Source organism: Eschrichtius robustus, chromosome 14, assembly GCF_028021215.1.
Source record: "Eschrichtius robustus isolate mEscRob2 chromosome 14, mEscRob2.pri, whole genome shotgun sequence".
Classification (NCBI taxonomy): Eukaryota; Metazoa; Chordata; class Mammalia; order Artiodactyla; family Eschrichtiidae; genus Eschrichtius; species Eschrichtius robustus.
This window is the reverse complement of record NC_090837.1, coordinates 33,043,597-33,052,688: the sequence shown is the minus strand read 5'-3', so window position 1 is coordinate 33,052,688 and position 9,092 is coordinate 33,043,597.

Sequence of the window (9,092 nt, the reverse complement as noted above, 5' to 3'; positions counted from 1 at the left end):
GCCAAAGAAACGAAAAAGAAATAAAAAGAAAAAAAGAAAGGGAAAAAAATCTGCGCTGAAGTAGAATGCGTTTGCAAGCCCCCTCTTCCAAGACATTCAAGTATTCATTTATTTGGGAATATATCAGGAATTAATCCCTCCAATTGCTGTTGACCTCCTTGTGGAATATTTGGGTAGGGCAGACACTCACATGAGAATTTAGAAGCGCACTGCCCTGTCTGAGATTTGCTGCCCTGACTCTGATTGGAAGGTTGGGAATCTAGTAACATGAGACATAATATCAGCAAATATTCCAATTGACCTCAGCATACCCCTTCCAGAATCTTCCAACGGCTAGGAGATTTGCATGGCAGAGGTAACTAAGGACATCAGGGGTTTCTAGTGACATCGTTACCATGAATGCCACTGGAGAAAAATAGATGGAGAGGTGCTAGGGTAAGTCGTTTGAAATCTCATTAGCACTGCTCTGTGACCAGGGGTTTTCATAGCATTTTTTCTGAACTCCATCTGCTACAGTTCAACGGTTTGAAACGCAACATCCCTTTGCTTCAAACATTCTATCAAATTGCCCTGATGAGATGGGTCCTTTTGGAGGTTCTAGGCTGCATCCTCTGATTTTCTCAGTTGTCAGGATGCCCGGGTTTTATCACTTGAGTTCCGTTTTATTAAAGATCATGTACAGAAAATCTTTTCTTTAAAATAGCTTAAATATATATTTAATCAGCAATGAGAAATGACCTTGGGAGCAGTTGTTCTTCCCTGGCGTGTTGGGACGAATACACAGTGTTCGTTGTCGTTCTGACAGGCTCTGGATGTTCTGTCCTAGCCAGCCTGTTGTGGGGTACTGTGGTGATCCGTGGGAAGTGCTATTTATTTGACCTGTGTGGAATGTAAAGTGGGGTGGAAGGGGTCTCAGTGTGAGAGCAAGCTTTTAACTATGGTAATTCAAGTAAACCAACATTTGAAATGACTTCTTTGGTCTTAAGGTCAAATTCAATTTGCTGTATTGTTTTTCCTTTCAATAAAATGCTTGGAAAATCTGTCTTGAAGCGGATTGTGAGCTGGGCAATGAGTGGTCTTTCATCTTTGGAACTAATTCCTGATAAATATGATACTGAGAATCGTGCTCATATATCAATTTTCTCAAAATCCTTCAATAGATTTAGCCTACTTAATTTTTGCTCTAGAGAAAAAAAAGATATGACAAGTGTTATTATTAATATCGATTTAGCAGGATGACCCCTGTAACCAAAATCACTGTGATTAAAGAAGCCATGATGAAAATTCGACTCCTGTCTTTAGTGCTGCTACATTCCCACTTAAACTGCTTCCATTTTCTCTGTTACTGGGGCAGTTTTGTTGTTGCTCATGTCATCGTTGAAGAAAGTCTCATACTGGAGCTGACAAAGCCCTGTTTAAAGAGCAACTCTGAACACTGTCGATCAAAGTGACCAAAAGCCCAACTTTGTTTTGTATGACCTCCAATTTTTCCCTATAGAAAAACTGCATCAGAAAGACAGAAAAAAATCTGAGTGCCTTCTTTGCACAGATATTTTATTTTCATCATCTCTGTAATCTTCCCACAGAGACTATGACTTATCATTACTGTTAATTTACACTTTCTGAAAATGAGGAATGGTTACAATGCCAGTTTTTTGTAATCCTGTTTTCTGGCATGTTGTCTGATAAATCACTGAGTGTCTCCTCATTTTTTTTTTTTAAGAATTTCCCCTAATCTCTGGGTCTCATTTTAGGTAGATTCTATTACTATTCCTTCAAGTTTATTGACCTTTTCTTTTGCAGTGTCTAATCTGCTATAAATCCTATCCAGTTATTTTGTAAAGATATTTTTTCCTCACAACTTCAAATAAATGGTTTCGTTTATATCTAGCATTTAGTGTTTCTAATTAGAAGATTGGTGCTATTCTCTTCTCAGTCCATTTTGGAGACCTGGCTTTCTAGAGTTCTCTATCCCCAAGGTATTAGTTGTTATTTTCATTAGCCTTCTTGTTATTTGGCGATTCCAATCTGAAGACTCTTGTCTTTTTTTTTTTTTTCATCTCCAAGAATTTTCCTTCCGTTACTTGTTTATTTATTCTCTTCCATTTTCTCTTTTCTTCATAGCTGGAACTCTTATTGGAAATATTTGGATGCCCTGTATCTATCTTTCATGGCTTATAACTTTAATTATTAATCTCCTTGTTTTCTGTTCAATATTATATTTCCTTAACTTTGCCTTACAGATTAATAATTTTCCTCTTTAGTTTTGTCCAATTTTTAAATCCAGCGCATCCACTGATGTACGTATGCATGTATTTTAGGCAACAGCATTTTTTTTGTTTCCAAGCAAACTTCATTAAAACCTCTATCCAATCAGAAACCAGTTACTTCTCATCGACTTTCCTGGTAATGTCCAGACCTAAGCCATCATCATCCCTCAACTGGAATAACTTATATGCCTTGCCCTCCCTCTCTCCAGAGTTTGTTCTTCATATACAAGTGGTCTCTTTAAAATGTGGTCCCATCATTTCATTCCTCTGCTTAAAATACTACAATGGTTTTCCATCTCATTCAGAGTAAAATTCAAAGTCTTTACCATGGTCTACAAAGTCTTATTTTACCTGGACTTCTACTACTTCTTTTGTCAACTCTTCTACTTGTCACCCCCTCCCACACTGTCGCCCCAGAGCAATTGCTCTTGGTCTTTCTCATGCCCTGGGACACTCCTCCCCCAGATTATACATGTGACTTCCTTCCTCAACTCATTCAGATCTCAACAAAGTCTTTCCTGACCCCTCTGTTATGGACTAAACAGTTGAGTCCCTCCCAAAATTCATATGTTGAGACACAGTCCCCAGTCTAACGGTATTTGGAGGTGAGACATTTGGGGGAAGGTTAGGTCATGAGGGTGGAGCCCTCACGAACGGGATTAGTGTTCTTTCTTATACAAGAGGCTCAGGAGAACTTCCTCCCACTAACACCACTTGTGCTTATAGCAAGAGGCTATCTGTGAACCAGGCAGCAGGTCTCACCAGACCCGTAGTCTTCCTGTGCCTTGATTTTGGGCTTCTCAGCCTCCAGAACTGTGAGAAATAAATATTTGTTGTTGATAAGCCAACAGCTGATGGTATTTTGTTATAGCAGCCCGAACAGACTAAGACACCTTCTGTTTAAGATCCCAACCCTCTTGTTCCCTCCCTTCCACCATTCTCTGCTTTATTATTCTCCATATTATTTCATTTACTTATGACATATAATATCTGATTGATTTCCTGTGTGCCCTCATGTAAGTTCCAAGAGGGCAGGGGGCTTGGTCTGTTGTGGATAGTGCTATACCCCCAGCACCTAGAATAGTGCCTGGCAATGGTAGGCAGAAATAATACATGTATGGCAAATTGGCGAATGAATAAATAAGCAAATAAATGCTTCTCCAATTTTTATCCTAATAGCCTCTGGATTAGAACTTCTCTGAAATACTGGCGACAATTTTTTGTTCTGTTTATTAAAACAATTCTGTTTTCTCTGAGATCCGTTACTAGGATTGTTCACCTTAGTGTATTACTTTGTTCTCAGTTTTCCTCAAAGATCTGATTCTTCTTGGTAGTGTGTTATTTCTTCAGCTACAGTTTTCTCTTTTTCCTCCACTATAAATTTTATTTCGTTCTCTTCCACCTTCCGTATAGTCCTTAATATTTCTGGGCCACTGATGATACACTTATGGTTGCATAGTTTTAAAAATATATTTATTGTAATTTCAGAGGGACCTTAGTGGGCAGCAACAGGGATGTGAGTGTTCTGCCCACCATCTTGAATAGGAAACCCTGGCTGTAATTCTCAAATCTGATAAATTTATTCGTAATGCCTCCAATTTGTCTACTTGGGATTTTACTCGAGGACATATCTTAATATGATAAATATTATTCAGGGATTGTTGGGTAAAATCTGTTTCCCGTCATAAATATTTTTGTCTCCTTTCCTGAGCTTTCAGGATGAAACAGAACCAAAAAACCAAACAACGAAGGAAAACTTTTGTTAATTGAACATATGTCTTTCTGTCTTGAGGCACATGTTTATAAACTCTGCCACATCAGCATTCTATGAGTGCAATCTTCCACTTTTAAACATCATTGAAACGTTTTAATATTAACTACTTGAGCGTATTTTCTGCTTTTGTCTTATCTTTTCATCTTAAATATGAAAAAACACCAAGTGACGTTTGAAGAGAACCATGACAAGTTTATAGGAGGAAAATATGGCATCATTTTATGTTCATTTATTTTCTATTTCCTTTTGTTTATCTTATTTTTATATTCTTTGAAGATTGAATTAACTTTGTCCTCTGAACTCTGGGATTTCTACCAGATGGGCTATTTAATTAACCCATAAGCCTTCATAGAACATTTTGAGTGGATAAATCATCCCAGAAATTAAACTGGCAAATTAAAAGTGATTTTTGGTATCAAGAGTTTTGGGCCTAAGATTATTTTCAGTTGATAAATAACATTGCAAAATAGTTGAACCTGCAGTTGGTTATCTGAGCCTTTATAGTTTCCCAATGTAGTAGGGGCAAATATGATCCAGAAAGGAAGACAGAAACTGGAGAAAAGCCTCAAGCGTGATAGACAATATCTGCAATAATTCTGTACCCTTTTAAGTGATTCAAAGGCAAAGTTAAATGAACACACTCTACAAATACATTCCGTCCATTATTTATTTAGTATAAAAAAGAATACATTCTAAAGAATACATTTTATTTCCAATTTTTTTGTCGGTCTCTATAGATCTAAATGAAATGGTACATTCTGCATTAGAATGAACCACTTTGGATTACTGTCAAATACACGGAGATGCCAAAACTTCCTTACAGCTTGAAGTGATGGCATAGTCCAGAACACTCATACTTAAGGAATCATTTCCATTTATTGTCCTCTCATCTTTGTGAATTCTTTTCCTGCATGAACATATTATTCCCTAATGAGGACATTACCATTTTTCTCTTTCCTTACTCAAAGGCTGTTAAAATCAACTGAGCTACTTAATTACTTAGTTAAGAGAAAACATCTTAATTGGAAAGTATCCTCCTTCGGCAGCCAGTTTTAGAATTTAGAGCTTCATAGCTACAGCTTAAGACAAATTTGCCAAAAGAACCTCAAGATGCTAATTATAAGGGTATATAATTTACATCGATTTACATATACATTTCGATTTTTTTGAGAATTAATGGAGTGCAAACTGATGAGGGTGATTACTGGGGTATTTTAAGATTTTCCCCTGTGATCAACCCAAGCACATTATTTATTTTTAAAATGTGTATTAGTTTGTTCTAATGGAAAGTATCTCAAATAGACATAAATAATTATTATTTAGTATTCATGAGACCACATGGAATAATTCTTTAATCGTGAGAATTGTACTCTGGTGGGTCTCTAGTCATCTGGATACAGAATCACGGCAGGGAATCTCCGAGATTAGGGTTTAGTTACTCTGGAGTGTGGCCTAGGTCTTTGTGTCCTTTCAAAGCCTCCTGGGTCATCCTTCTGAGCAGCTGGGTAGAGTCAACAACTAACGTGAAGCATATCACATATCATTTTACAAACACTGCCACCAAAATTGTAATTGAGTTACCATTAACAAACTTCAGCAGGGGCAATGTAGTGAGCATTTTTAAAATTAATGAGCCCCTTGGAAAATCCTTGTTATAACAAGGAAAATTCTTGTTATATGAGAAATCCAAATCTCCAATTCTCCCTTCCTTCCCTCCTTCCTTCCTTCCTCCCTCTCTCCCTCCCTCCCTCTCTCTCTCCCTTTCTTCGTTCCAGTCATACTTTGGTAGCATTCAAAATGATATGGTCTTCCTAGCTATCCTAAATGATTAGGAAGAACTGTCCATAAATTTTAGTATTGTTTTTATGTCTGATATGTTTTTATGCAAAATCTAAGTAAATTCCTATACATTCCCTGGTACACTAGACAGGTTCAATGTTATTTCCATACACAAATGATAAGGTGTATGTTCTTTAGTATCAAGCTAATGAAACCTAATATTGGATCGGCTAAAAAGTTCATTCGGGTTTTTTCTGTAACCTCTTATGGAAAAACCCCAACGAACTTTTTGGCCAACCCAATACTAAGGAATACTAAGGGCTTCCTAACTCTTTGTCTTTTTATTCTTTTTTTTTAAAATTAATTAATTAATTTATTTATTTATGGCTGTGTTGGGTCTTCGTTTCTGTGCAAGGGCTTTCTCTAGTTGCGGCAAGCGGGGGCCACTCTTCATCGCGGTGCGCGGGCCTCTCACTATCGCGGCCTCTCGTTGCAGAGCACAGGCTCCAGACGCGCAGGCTCAGTAATTGTGGCTCACGGGCCCAGTTGCTCCGCGGCATGTGGGATCTTCCCAGACCAGGGCTCGAACCCGTGTCGCCTGCATTGGCAGGCAGATTCTCAACCACTGCGCCATCAGGGAAGTCCCTGTCTTTTTATTCTTTTCTCGTTAAATTGACTCCTTCTAATCAGAGTGGTCTGAGATCTGTAATAATGCCTAGTGTTAGTCACAATCACAAAGTCAATTTTTTCAATATTAACGTTTCTAATCATTACTTGATAAACTATCAAATACAAGGTTATACCTGGCTCAGTCCCAGGACAGCCACCAGAGACATGTATGTCCAGTTGCCTGTAACTCTGGAAAGCAAATTTTGGCCATTTTAATTTTGGTTCTATAAATATAGATGCATCTTGATCTAAGAAAGAAAAATGCACTGAGGTTCGTGACACTTGAGCTTATATTAAATATTCATATTCAGGTGATCGCAGCATAGTTTTTTCATTGACTTGATGTACATGTTTTTTCCAAAACCACTGAGAAGAGTCAACTGATGGTTATAAAGAGTTGATCTTAAAATTAAAGACACGCACAAAAAGAAATCATGAAATTAACCCTAAATATCTGTTGACAAGATTAAATATCTAACCCTTTCAGGTAACAAACGAGAAACCTTATATTCTTCTGGTAAAGAAAATCAAAATTACGGAACAAGCAGGTAGGGTGACTGTGTTATCTGAACTTCCGAAATCTTTATAAATGGCTGAGGTCAAACAAATTTGTGTCGGTCACTAAGAAATTATTCTAAAATAGGAACTTTTGGGAAGGTTCAGACATTTTTCTATTATTCCTATTTTTGCCCCTAAACTTATGTCAAAAAAAATTTCCTCCACAAATGATATCAGGGAAGAAACAGTGAAATAATTCCGGTCTCTGCTTGTATGCAAGCCAGTTAGTTGACTACATCTACTAAACGCCAGGTGGCTAATTGTACCCAGAGTGGTTTATTTGGCCAGCATCAGACTGCTTTTGTCCATGATCATTTTGGTACCAAATATTGCATCTGCAAATGGACAAATTATGAATATAAATTGGAAGTTTATACTGTGTAAAATTCACCCTAAGTGTAGAAACTAAATTTTTTATTTCGATGTGTGTCCAGACCTTATTTTCATAGATATAAAATCACTGAATTAAGACAAAACATGTACCTAAAAGCCATCGCAGGATGTCATCACTTCACACACGTGACACCAATACCAGTGACCTTTGGGGAGTGCATCTGTAGCAATTACATCATTTCTTCATTTTATGCAGTGTTTCCTGAAGTACATTCCACGAAATTCTAGAACGTCCTATGTGGGAAGCAAAAGGTAAGGGAGAAAAGGAAGACTTGGTCCTGAAAGTTTGGGAAATATTGTCTTCAGTTTTAAAATACAGTGCTTTTAAACTCCTTTAATGAACAAATATTCTTTATGGATCTCCAAGAGGGCATCAGAAAGTGTAGCATTTCCCAAATGTATTTGACCTCGTAGGACCCAGTGAAATGTAGGACCTACAAAAATGCTGCTTTGATGAATCAAAACTACACATTTGTGAAGATAATTTCCATTCCCATATCCATGTTATCATAATTATGGCTCTTAACTTATATCACAAACTTGTCTGCATTCCAACAGTAAAATAGATTTTACTTGTCTCCTAAGTATATATGCAAAGACAGTTGCAGTGGTTTAAAACAGACAGTTAATATCTCCAGGGACTTTTCCGGAAGCTGATACTACCCCAGGATCTAGAAGTGAGCAGGTTACATGAGGTGGGTCTTATTAAGTCTGGAGAGCCATCTTGGCCACTGAGCTGAGCTCATTTATATATACCTTGTTTCAAATAGTCACTTCTACGCCTAAAATTTTACAATCTTGCTATTAATAACTTACTAGATACAATTTAGAGGCAGCTATAATCATGCACATAGCCCTTTAGATAGGATCTACTCAGAAATTAATTATCAGGCAGATGCTGGTTAATTTCCCATTATATTAGCCAAAGCATTTTTTGTCCCATTAACCACTCTCAAGTACACACCTAAGACACTCAGGTATTAACCTGCACCGCTTCCAGCTCCTGTTGAAGACGAGGTTCAACTCACCCTGAGCAGTCCAGGCCCCCGAGCTGGTAGGGTTCTCTGTGTCCCTCTGGTGGACACAGAGGGCTTCCTCACATCAGGGTCTCTGGAGGTAAATGGGTAACTGCTTCCAAGGTGTATCCTGATGCCCTCTACAAAATCAACTCTATTGAGATATAATTTACAGACAATAAATGCAGCCACTTCAATGAGTTTTGACAGATCATAAATCCATATAACCACGACCTGGTGAGGATTTGAGACAGTTCTATCACACATGTTCCCTTTGGGCATCAGTCTTTTCAACCCCTGGCTCATTGTAACAACTGATCTGTTTCCTCTCCCTCTAATTTTCCCTTTTCCAGAATATCCTCTAAATAGACTAATACAGTATGTACTCTTTGTGTGTGGCTTCTTCTGCTTAGCATATTTTTAACATTTTGAGGCTGATCAGTGCTGCATATCTCAGCAGTTCATCCATTTTTAGTGCTGAGTAGTATTCCATTGCATGGATACACTACAATGTGCTTATCCACTCACCTGCTAATGGACATTTGGATTGTTTCCAACTTAGAGCTGTTATGAATAATATTGCTATGAACACTAGTGTTCAAACCTTTGTGTTGCCATATGTTTTCAGTTCTT